The sequence below is a fragment of the Haemaphysalis longicornis genome, unplaced genomic scaffold (genome assembly GCF_048455015.1).
Source record: "Haemaphysalis longicornis isolate Haplotype H1 unplaced genomic scaffold, Haemaphysalis longicornis Haplotype H1 scaffold_119, whole genome shotgun sequence".
NCBI lineage: Eukaryota > Metazoa > Arthropoda > Arachnida > Ixodida > Ixodidae > Haemaphysalis > Haemaphysalis longicornis.
In genome coordinates this window covers 285,534-298,302 of record NW_027526224.1, presented here as the reverse complement: position 1 = coordinate 298,302, position 12,769 = coordinate 285,534, and positions in this window count along the sequence as shown.

The window sequence follows — 12,769 nt, the reverse complement described above, 5'->3', positions numbered from 1 at the left end:
GTAGAACTTTGGTCGCGGCCAGCTGCCCGATGAGCTTACGAAATCACGGCGCATCCGCCGCCAACGATCGGGTCGTTCGTTCTCGAGAGCAGAAGCTCCGCCCTCCGGCCCTCCGATTGGAGCGGCGAGCCGGGCGAGCCCGCGTAAACGCCGGTAGTGCGGAAGCGGCAAACACAAACTCGTGACGTGTTTGGATGTTGTTTATTTACAATTGCGCGTGGTCCTCTGCTGGCTGCTCGGTTGCGTTTCGCACACTTCAAAATTGATTTTAAATATGTTCTAGGCTGTATTCGCCGCTGATATTTTGCAGATGATGTATATGTGTTCCCACCAATCTATCTCCGACGTTATCTCGCCTTCAAAATTTTGTGTCAGTGCCCCTTTAAGCTCCCTATGGCACCAAGACTTACCAGAACAGAGGCCCTCGCTATGAATGTAGCAAATCAGAATAGGGATTGAGGGGCTCATTGAATTAAGACAGAAATGAGGGTTGGCAGTCAAGAAAACCTCAATGACATTCTCCCCTTTGCTTTCCGAGGTTTTCTTGACTGCCAACCCCTATTTCTGCCTATATATATATATATATATATATATATATATATATTGTTACGAGGCAGATGCGAATAAGCTGTCTATTTACAGATAATTACAGCTGAAGGCCCAGAGACCAAAGCCAAGGAATCTAATGCAGCTCGTGCCAGTCCGTCTGCTCGATCTCTTCGTCTTCCGGCTTGCTGTACGCGCCCACTGATGAGGCACATACCCATAAGTGAAGTGTACGATGGATTGACCACCTGGTGGTCCAGTCCAATGCTATGTGAAATGTTCCGGGTGTTACGTATCATGACCCCCCCTCCGGCGGGGTAAGCACCGTCTCGGTGCACATTTGAAATTAGGCTCAGGGAGCAGGTGTGGCCGTTGAGAAATAGGGCTTGAGGCGGCCGACGTGGACTAGTTGAGATGCAGGGTCCAGGGACGGTGAGGACGAAGCAACAGGAACGATTTCGTACGTGACCGGTGTGACCATGCGCTTAATGCGATAGGGGCCTTTGAAGCGAGGCTGCAGTTTTTCGCAAAGTCCAATTCGGCGGCATGGCGTACCGTCACCCCCGGAAGATTCCGGGGGTGACGGGCGTACTGACCAGGACCAAGGAGCCGGGCGTAAAATGGGCGGTGCGATGTTGCTGGTCATAGCGGTGCTTCTGAGCGGACTGGGAAGCCGAGAGCTTGGCACGGGCAACCTGGCGGGCGTGAGCGACAGCATCACGAGCATATTCTGTAGCTATAGAGGTGTCGCATCAGGAAGGAGGGTATCCAATGGAAGAGTGCCCTAGTAGCACAAATTGTTGCCGCAACGTTTCTGCCGTGTTGCCAATGTTGTGTAACGTTACGCAACGTTACACAACGTGGTGACAATGTTGCCGAATGTGGGCCAACATTGGACACATTCAGCAACATTCCCGCAACGTTTACAAACAACGTATAGGCAACGTTGTCCGTATGCACATTTTTCACGTTGCAGCAATGTTCCCAAATGTGGGCCAACGTTGGAGACATTCAACAACATGCACGCAACGTTTACAAACAACGTATAGGCAATGTTGCCCGTATGCACGTTTTTTCACGTTACAGCAATGTTGCCAAATGTGGGCCAACTTTGGAAACATTCAACAACATGCACGCAACGTTTACAAACAACGGATGCGCAACGTTGCCCGTATGCACATTTTTTCACGTTTCAGCAATGTTGCCAAATGTGGGCCAACGTTGGACCCATTCAAAAACATTCATGCAACGTTTACAAACAACGGATGGGCAACGTTGCCCGTATGCACGTTTTTTCACGTTCGAGCAATGTTGCCAAATGTGGGCCAACATAAAATCAGTGTTGGACGCATCCAACAACATTCACGCAACGTTTAACGCATAGGCAATGTTGCCCACATGCACATTTTCTTGCATTGCCGCAATGTTGCCAAATGTGGGCCAACGTTGGATACATTCATGCAACGTTAAAAACAACGCATGAGAAACTTTGCCATTTACACGCTTTTTTCGCGTTGCAGCAATGTTGCCGAATGTTGGCAAATGTCATATTTATGATGATAAACGATTTCACGTGGAGTTACATAAGCTGCCTAAAAATTCAAATGATCCCGTACAGCACACTTGAATGTTTGCGATATAGTACATGTAACGTCAGGATACGTTAATTTCGGGAGTGTGGTTAAATGTGATCAACGCGTACGTACAGTTTCTACATATTTAGCAATGCTCACGAAAAACCTTCAAATTTAACATTGCCTGTGTACATGTTTATCTAGGTTGCCGCAATATTGAGGAATGTTGAATGTACGTATAGCAGCTTTCCATTGATTTATTATGTTAAACACCACACTAACCCATGTTTTGGAGAAATTACGTCGCCTATAAAAGTTCAAATGGTTATGCCCAATGGGCGTTTTAGCCACAGTTCACTGCAACGTTTTTAGATTATGTTGGTTTAGAAAACGTTGGTTGACTGTACCATCGCCTCGTGTACTTTAATTACTGTACTTTAGCTGCATATAATACGGCACTTACACGCACACGCACACGCACGCACATAAATGAAATCCCCATCGTCAGCCTGTCTACTGCAGGACGAGGGCCGTGCACCCATGGAGGAAAGAAAGTATTCTTTCCTCCATGCACGGCACTTGCTTCGCGCCATCTCCGCGACCCCGACATACAACCTCCCCCCCCCCCCCTCCTTCCCTCTTCGCCTGCTCCATCGCAAGGGGAAAAAACGTGGCCGAGCTTTCTCTTCTCGCGCAAACCCTGCCGCAGCCCAAAACGAAGAATCTGACGCCCCCGCGCCGGCTCCCTCCTTCGCCCTGAGCACGGCTTTTGAAGCTCCTTTCATGGCGGCCGAGCTCGTGCGGGCCATTCAAAATGCAAAAAGGAAAAGTGCGCCCGTAGCCGAGAGGCAGCACTCCCGCCTTCTTGACTTTGCAACTTCCACTTGTCTTCCGGCACCCTCCCTGCTCAATTTGGCCTCCAACTTGTCCCTCCCATCCTAAAAATGAACAAATCTCCCAAACTTTTCTCCTCTTTTCGTCCTATTTCACTCACGACCGTTGCCTCCGAAATTCTCGAATCCATGGCGCTCGCACGCAGAAGCGCCAACTACGGGGGGGCAGTGGGGCTCGTGCCCCCTCCGGACGGCTTTACGGGGGGGCGGAGCCCCCTCCGGCCCCGGCTGAGGATTTTTAAGGGCTTGGCTCGGCTCTGCGCCCGTCGACATCGGACTGTTGGCCGTCCTGTCTGCAAACTATTGTTTACAATAGGGGTTGGGATCTTGTGTGTGTGAGAGAGAGAGAGAGAGAGAATCACTTTATTGAGCGTTCTATTTGGTCTAAGGGTCTGTAGTGGCCCCCAGCTTGAGCCGAGTGGCGACTTCGGTAGGTCTGTTGACCACAGCGGTTTGCACCTCTTGGTCTGAGCTCCCCAGCACCTTCTCCCACTGCTCTTCACAAGTAATTGAAGGAAACTGGTCTTTAGGACATCCCCACTGAGGATGTGAGGAAGGGTGGCGAGGGCACCCATGCAGGGAATTCTGGGGAGGGGTTATAAAAGGGTGGATGAGGTTCAGTTTTGCGGCATTAGGAAAAGTGTTCGTCTGCAGAAGACGCCACGCGTGTTCTTGGGAAAGGTCGAGTTGAACATGGGCGGGAGGGTATCTACGGCGGGAGAGGTGGTAATGGGTTGTTTTTTCATTGTACGTGACTAGTCGGTCCCTGGCAGATCTGGCCCCGTGGTAGGGAACGTGACTGGCCCTGGCTCGGATCGTAAGCCCTCGAGCCGTATTGTGGGCAGCCTCATTTACCTCGAGACCAGCGTGTGCCGGAGTCAAGATAATCTCTACTGGGGAACTGGTTGTATTTTGTTGCAGAATTTTGAAGGCCAGCGTTGATATTAGGCCGCTAGCAAAATTTTGAACGGCCGTTTTAGAATCATAGATTATGATTGATGGGGTCGGCCTCATTGAGGGTGCTAACGCAAGGGCCGCCTCTTCCGCCGTGGCTTGGTGGGGAGAGTTAACGGTCAAGGAGGTGAGTGGGGGGTTATCGGGGTCATTAATTACGGCGATGGCGTAGGCATTGTAGTGTCTATATTCGGCAGCATCCACATACACTACATCGGGTCGTACCTAGAGACGTTTGCGTAGAGCTCTACCCTTTGTTCTCTACGACCCGCGTTGTGAGTAAGATGCATGTTGCGAGGGATCGGTCTAATGGTGAGATTAGAATGAATGTCGCTAGAGAGTGGAGATTTCGCTTCAAGGTCGTCGAGAGTGGTTATTCCTAATTGTATGAGAATGTGATGCCCAGTGAGAGTTTTCGATAGGCGGACCACCTGATTGGATAAATGGGCTTCGATGAGCTCCTCTGCCGTGTTATGTATCCCAAGTCCCTCGAGTCTGGCAGTAGACGTATTAAGAGGGAGGTGAAGGGCAGCTTTGTATGCCTGGCGTATGAGGCGATTGACTTTATCTAATTCACTTTTACTGGGGTTCAAGTAGGGGAGTGAGTAAGTGATCCTACTGATAACAAATGCCTGGATCAGTCGGATCCTCTCCGCCTCCTTGAGCCCCTTGCGACGATTTGATATTCGCCTAATGAGTCCAGTTGTATGGGTGACATGCTGTTCAAATTTATGGAGAAATTGGGTGTTGGCCCGATTTCGCTGAATTGTCATCCCCAATATTTTCAGGACAGGGACCTCCGGAAACCGCTTGTTCGCTATCTGAATTTTAATGTCTGGAGAAACTTTACCATTTCTTTTTGGGGGTAATAGGAGCAGTTATGACTGATTAGGGGAGCAGGAAAGCCCTGAACGTCCAGCTTCTTCGACTAAGACCTGAGCACCTGCCTGCAGAATCTCCTCTATGTGCGAATCACTGACACCCTTGAAAGACTGTTCCGTCCTCCCGATGGGCAGGGGGAAACGCAGGGCCGTGTCGCTTTTCTTCACGGTGAGTTAGACGTGCTCAGTGTGCGGATTGTTCACAACAATGTAGCGCTGCGCTTGGCTATGGTGGCTAGAAGGGTGGCCCTTCTAGCCACCATATCTTGGCTTCAGCAGCACGCCAGCAAAGCGACATTTTGTAGGGAGCATAGGTCGGCGCACTCACTCATGCGTGCACTCATTTGTACTCATTTGTACTCAAACTCACAAGTGAGTACGATGATGAGTGAGTAGACACCCAGATTAAAAAAGTGAGTATGATGACGATTGAGTACATGGGTAAGTCCACTACTCGTGAGTACAGAACTCATGAGTACACTACTCATGAGTATGAGTGCTCTTAAGTACAATACTAATGAGCATGAGTACTCATGAGTATGAGTACTGGTGAGTATGGTACTCATGAGTACACAGTACTCATGATTACAGTACACATGAATACTGTATTTTAGAGTGCTTGCACTCGTGAGTACATGCACTCGTGAGTACAGCAGTGCAAACAAGTTCTATCACAAACTCAAGTCCGGCCACAGTTGCTCTGTTTCTACGGCACCTGTTGATTGGAGCAGTTATTTTTCTTTACAAATGCGCGGCCTGGGAACACGTAGCTGCTTCGTTCCGCTTGCTTCATTCAAATTGTTTTAGGGGAAGCGGTGGGGGCTGCTCACAATACATTCACTACGCGCACCGAAGTCGCTCTTTTCCGGTCTTAAAGGAGCCATGAAGACAAAATACAAGTTGGGTTTATTAGAAAGAGTGCTTAGTCCCGATAACAATGATACCAATATCATCACAATCTTCGAACAAATAACGGAGATATTAAAGAAAACGTTTGAAGCAGTCGCGACCCCCTAGCCAATTTCCCGCAACTTTTCTATGACGTCACGGAACCTTCTTTGTGCGATTGGAGGCCGCCTAACTGACCTATCGCGACCACACATGACTGGACGTCTGTAATGGGGCCTCTAGTTCCGTTTGACCGCATCACTTGAATGCTAACGTGCAGTTAACGCACTGAAAATTATGTTTTATTGCTGGCCCGTATGACGTCATTTTTGCTCATAACACGTCACTGTGGCGCAAAATTCGAAAGTTTTTAAATATTTCTTGCTTTTTTTTTTGTTAAAAAACAACTTTTGTGGCTGTAATGGAGCTGAGTGAGATACTGAATCCTAGTTTTTTCAAATTAAACGAAGTTGTATTTTCTCTTCATGGCTCCTTTAAGCAGTTTCCACAGATGCATGTCATGCTCTGGAGTCGTTTCGTGAGCGGAACCGCTCATTTAAACAGTCGCAGTTAGTTTACGTGCTTCGCGTCAAATTGACTGCATGGTTTGTGTCAACCACATGGTTTTATTAGGCTCCCGTTTTGAAACTTTTTGCTCAGGTTTGGTAGGACTATGTCCTCGTGCTGTCCATTTACAAGTGAGCATATATCCCCACCGTGCAGGTTATGGGTTGTTAATCGGACATCATATTGCCCAGTCGAACGCGTGTGACGCCTTGTTTCGCCTCGCATATTTTGTCGAACAGCACTGGCATCTTGCTGCTGGAGGAGCGTTTTGCTTTCGAATGGCAACCCGATGCGCTGCTTCTCGTGTATGCCACCGTGTAATGATGAAGCTGATGACGACGGTGAATTTCGGTGGTGGTTCTTCCCCTACTTTCATCTGCTGTTTACTGGCGGGGCGACCACTCCTCGCTAGCAACTTGGGCCGAGTTTAAGCTCGCACTGTGGAAGACCTCGTGAAAGGGCCGTTTTATATGATGAACGCCAACGCCAGACGTTGGGTTTATGCCTTTAGCTCGCGTCTTGGAACGTCTCGTAAAACATGTTGCTTGCCCATAACGACGCCACCGCATTTTTTTATCGATAGCTCTCAGCTTCATCGGCGCTTCTCGAAGCAAGAGCTGAGATTTCCACTGTGCAACCAACGCACCAACACGGGAATACAGTGACGTCAGTGCAAGCTATCACGCCTCCGAAAAGCCTGTCTGCAAACTTTGTTTTCGAGGTCACAAAACACGCCAGACCAGTTGGACAGTGCTGTAACGGCTGCCAAGCACCGGCAGCAACTGGGTGCACTGCGGCCGTCGACTGCGAGCGATACCCGCTCCAAGCCTCTAAAACACATACACATATACTCCTGGGACTGGGCCATCCCAGCTCAGTCACTACTGTTGCGACGTTGTCCTGCCCAGTCCGCTATCGACGCGGCGCAGACCATAGCGACGAAGTAGCTGAGCTGACGGTTATTTGAAGCAGCATTTATATACGATATATACAAAGGCAGCAAGAGCGTTACATGGCCAAGAAAAGCGTCTCAACTTAGGGCCTTCGATGAGATACCGCCGCAGCACCGCTGCTTCCGGGCTGGTTTTATACCCCCAGGGTTCCGTTGCAGCCGCGTGGAGTTCCAATGCCTCCAGTGGGAGCTATCACTGGCCGCATTATGAATCTGGCGAATGGAGGCGAAGCGATTGCGTCAGCCGAGCCGCCACGACCGGGAAAGGGAAGGCGAATCTAGGGCGGCGTCTTTAGGCGCTACTTGCTGCGTGTCTGCGGGGATTAGTTCGTCGCAGGTATGATTTGGTCCAGCCGTCGCGATGGGAAAGGGAGAGCAGACTCGGCGGCGCCTTTCCCGCCAAGTCGCGGCACGTCTGACGCGGGCGGTTTGACCTAGGCGCGAATCAACCCCGCCATCGGCACGTCGCCAGGTGCAGCGAATTTGTATCGGGCGCTCAGGCACAACACACACACGGATACAAAGATGAGTGGTCAAAGTCAGACCCGTTTCGGGTGCTCTTAACGGAAATGAACATAGCAGCGCGTAGCGCCCCTGTCGTGTCCCTTTCTCGTGTCACTTTCTTTTTAGCCCCGAACTGCCCAGTAAAAGAAAAACAAATCGACTCGTTTTTTCGTGCTGATGGTTCAGTCATGCAATATATTTGAATAAATGTGGCCAGTAAAACCCGTATTCAAAGAAATTTCTACTGGATGCGTCAAACCGCTGAAGTTCACGGTTGATAGATTTGCGGTACGTCTTATTTGGGGACACCTCGTAGTTAGCCGACACAATTTAAAAGGCCCTCACTGCTGCAAAAGCCCCTTATGATGATGATAATGATGATTAGTGGTAGCCTCTTTGTAGCGGGGTGATGACGTGTCATCTGATAGGGACCCCCCACCGCTCCCTCCCCCCCTCCCTTCGCCGCTTCGAGGCGCACTCCAGGTCTGCCCCCCCCCGGAAAAATAAGAAGTCTACGCCACTGCTCGCACGCCTCGAATTACAAGTATGCACGAATCTGCAACTTGAACCCGAGCAGCAGACGAGTTTTCCTCCCCAGCGCAGTGCCATTGGATTCAATTGCCGACCTTGTCTCTGCACTAGAAAACGCGAAGGCTACCAAAAACTGGCCTTTGTCGTCCTTTTGAACATTCGCAAAGCCTTCGACCGCTTACGCCACGAGGCTATTCACGATGCAGTAAAACGCTGCAAAATTACTCGGCCGTCACCCTCATCTCCCCCGACGTTACAAGACTGGACGAGGCCCGCCACTCCATCGCGCAAGAACCAAACAAACAATACCCATACGCGTGGGTTGCATCATGCAATGCACCCGCTGGCATCCCAAGCATCAAATTTGGGTGACAAGAATCCTGCCTATTTAGCAGGCTCCGTAACTATAGCTCCGTACTGCAGCCTCCGTACCAGTGCTCACCTATAACTGAATGAGAAAATCAACAGTCCCACTTGTTCTTCAACCACATAAATCAAGCAGCCTAAAATATAGAATCCAATTCGCGAATCAAACATAAAGGCAAACCAGATTTCGCTCAAATTCCAAATCAAATAACTACCCGCTCTTCATTTAAAATATGAGTTAGAAACAGGCCAGAAAATATTTTGTAGCTGGAAAGATGGGAATGAGGGGAGATTTGAACTAAGACACACTTTGTGCGGCTGGGGCCCCTATATGTACACCACGCTATGAATGCGAATTCTCAGTGTAAGGAAAGTTCCGCCCGCGGCGTCATGGGTTCGAAACCGGGCGCCGGAAACTGTTATTTCTTCCTGGCTGCGGACTACGACAAGGCGCGCCTGCGGACTACGACAGGGCGCGCATGCGGACTACAAGACGCGCATGCGGACTACGACAGCGCACGCCAACGCCGCGTGACATTGTGAGTTACTAAAATGCTATGCATTTAAAATGTAAATTTGTGGACGTCCTAGCGATATCGCGTAATGATGTTATTGGCGGTGAGCGCGAACACAGGCGGCGCTGCGAAGCGCGCCTCCGTGACGTCAGCTTAGGGATTCTCGCATTTGTCGTCTGCTTCACTCAGGATCGCTCTCCCTGCTGTTTCTTTGCGCTCGGTCAACGTCTGATGCTTGTCCGCACCAGAATTGGCGTGTGGGTAACTTTTTATCATAATAATATGCTTAAAATCGCATACACTAGCTCATGGTGTCAATTAAAGTATAGTTTTAGATACCGCTACGGGAGTAACATTGCCGGCGCCACCCCATTCCTTGCGAAGCCGGTCCTGTGCGGAGCGCGAAGAGTCGGAGCTAGGCGTCAGCTTCTCATGTAAGCATTCGAACAAAAGGAACAGTCAGCTGCTAATAACCGACAACAGCGAAAATGGAAGACCAAAACAAATTCTAGGCCTTCAGGGCTGTCGGCTTTGGCAGAATGCATCACGATTCCCGGTAATCATATGTAAGGTAAAACAGTTTTTGCAACCTTGCCGAACGCTCCAACGCGTTTTGTCACATCACTTTACGTTTTCAAGGCATGAAAGTTTGCCGACATGCACTATAGACTGCAAAAACTGTAGGTTGAGTTCCAAAACACCCAGTGTGTATATACACGCGCGCTGATTCTATACCAGGCATCTAACCAGTATGGAGGTATATTGAGCAAAACGAGTCACGTCTTCGTTAAATTTATAGTAACACATATATGTTTGTTAAGACCTGGAGGGATATTTCGGAACATTTTGCATAGCCATATCTTCCCGATATTCGGATATGCGTTATAGGAAAACTGCACTCAAGAGGAGGAGGAGGAGTAAGGGGAGGAGGGGAAAACTTTGTTTAACAATTAAATCGATCTGGTTAGTGGGCCGGGTCCTCAATCCAGGACAAGAGAGTAAAAGTAATTTTCTTCAAATCATAGAACGCCATCCCGAGTAGAATAGGAATTGTTCTTCGCGCCTGGAAGGGTTGAAAAGCAATAAAGAGCTACTTGGAATTCTTCTTCGGTTTCGAGTCTTGTAATATATGCAGGTATACTATTTATTACGTTAGTTAGCGAGTATATCATGCCTTTAACACCGTAATCATGACATCATTGTTCGAGTTGATAGTCAGTTTGTTATGATAACGATATAATTAAGATAGAAATTCGGAGCACAAAAGCTGCCTTCGAGTACATTGGACCACGTTGTTTAGGGCGCGATCGCGGTGGCGTAGCACAAACCTTCTCATTGTACTTGCATGTGAATAAACAAAGCACGCTGCGGATATGCACCTTCTTGCACGCAGCCGTAATGAAAGCCAATTTGTGAAGAAGGGAATGTATGCCATACAAAATGAAGGAAATATCCACACGACCTTTGTGAGGCTCCCAAACATCCCGAAACCTCATAATAAGAAGTTGGTTACGGCGCAGAAAAATTAATGCGTTGGGCAGAAAAAAAAAAGCAAGGAACATTAATCCGATACAAGACAACAACGAAAGAAACAGAAGAAAGCCGCTTTATTTCCTGCTGTGCGATGAGCGTGTAGAGGCCGCTGCTTGGTACGTAGTATTAGACTGTTGAGTCTTCATATATATATAGAAGCATCTCAAAAATACTGCAGGGAAGCCTACTCATTTCAAATACTTATCGAGAAGCTCTGATCGCTGATCCTCGCGAATAAGCAAGAAAGGACGAGTTACACACGATCTTCTGACCGATACTCTGAAGAAAGTTGTTCTCTATCTCTTCGTGTGTTGCAAACTTGTGGGGGATACAGCTTCAAATTATTCAGATGCGTCAGAAGCTGGCAAAATAATAGTTAACCCGTTTCTTCTTGTCTTCTTTTTCTTTTAGGGTAGGTGGTGCTTCTTTTCTTTCAGGTTGTTTTGAGTTGACTGTTTGTCATGATTGATTCAGTTATTTAAGCATTCTGGAGTAGACATATTCTCAGTACAACTGAGCTGACGTCGCCTGAAGTTTATCATGCTAAGCGCCTCACGTGCACCCTGCATGCTCACCATGGGCACGTACGAGTTGCAGGGTGTGAATGAAGGTAGCAAAGAATTCTTTTATCAGCATGTAACCACCTAAGAGTCCACATACTTGAGCAAAATCATGGGCATCTTATGTGGCATAGAAATAATAGCAGTTGCCCTGCCAGTTGGAAAACATAATGGGCATTTTATGTGGCATAGAAATAATAGCAGTTGCCCTGCCAATTGGAAAACATACAATTCAAACAATGCAGATGCTAATCAATATATATTTCCTTCTGCTTAGAAATGGCCTTTCTGTATTCTCTACTTTATAAATAACATAATGCGTGGCTGCAGCAGCAGCTCTGATAAACTAGAAAATGTCAATAATGAAGAGATGGGCATTGCTTACATAATTTACAGATGTTTTTTTTTTTTTTTTTTTTTACCATTCGTGATGTGAAATTGCCTAGGCGAGTCTTTGGAGCTTGGTAAGAAACTGCTTCAATGCACAACGTAAACCGTGTTGGACAAACGGCACTGCTAGCATGTGACATTATGCACGTGAAAGAATGCAGGATAAAAGTTCTATACATCTTCCGGTTTCCTTTTCCTGTGTCTGCACCTTTATTTGCCAAAATAAGGCTGAGTGGGAGGAGGGATGTGAAACGTTTAAAGGTCACACTGCAAAAGAATGTGTCCTAAGAGTTTCGTAAACACTATGGATTAGCTGCTTTACATCATAAGCGTTTCTTACCATCACGTTTAGCCCCGGTGACTTTCTTGCACAGCTTAACAGCCATGAGGAAAAGCCAACTTTAACAGCTCGAGGCAAGGTGTACGAACACATACGAGCTAAAAGCACAGGTGCGCGTTCCCACGTTTGTACTCAAGAGTTCCTGTAGAACATGCTTTAGTTAACTGCTACGTAGTCAATTAAAACTGGTGTTTTGTGCGCCGCCGAAACCACATCGCGCTAAGAGGCACGGGGCAGCGTATTAGACATCTCACTCAGGGATCTCAAACTTATTAAGGCGAATAAAGCCGCCGTGGGATATTATTTAGAGAGTTGGCGATACCCAGGAATAGACAGCCTGAGGCTACTATAGATACATACTTGATTACACAAAACTGAAAAGTAAAATAAAAAAATGGCGCGGGCGGCCCGACACAACATACGATTTGTTGATCAACACCGTATGTTATGCACCAGGTCCCGCGTAATTTCTGTTCCTGCCTCGATTAAATGCTCAAACGTGTCGTAAACGGCCCTGTAGGCAGCCATAATCTATTTCACGCCCATGACTACAGCGCAAACTTTGCCGTTCGTACGAAGGTCGCGTCAGCCCGCCACCAAGCAAGCTCGGGAGTGTTTCTGACAGAGCCTCATAGATGGCGCTATATGGGTAGTGCGTATAGCAATTTCCGGTGGGACTCCACTACGTAGTACATATAGCATCGTCCTTCAAATATTCCGGCTTCGCGCGGTGCCGAGGCAAGCAAGAATGTTACGAGCGTCGGCGTTGTGTGGA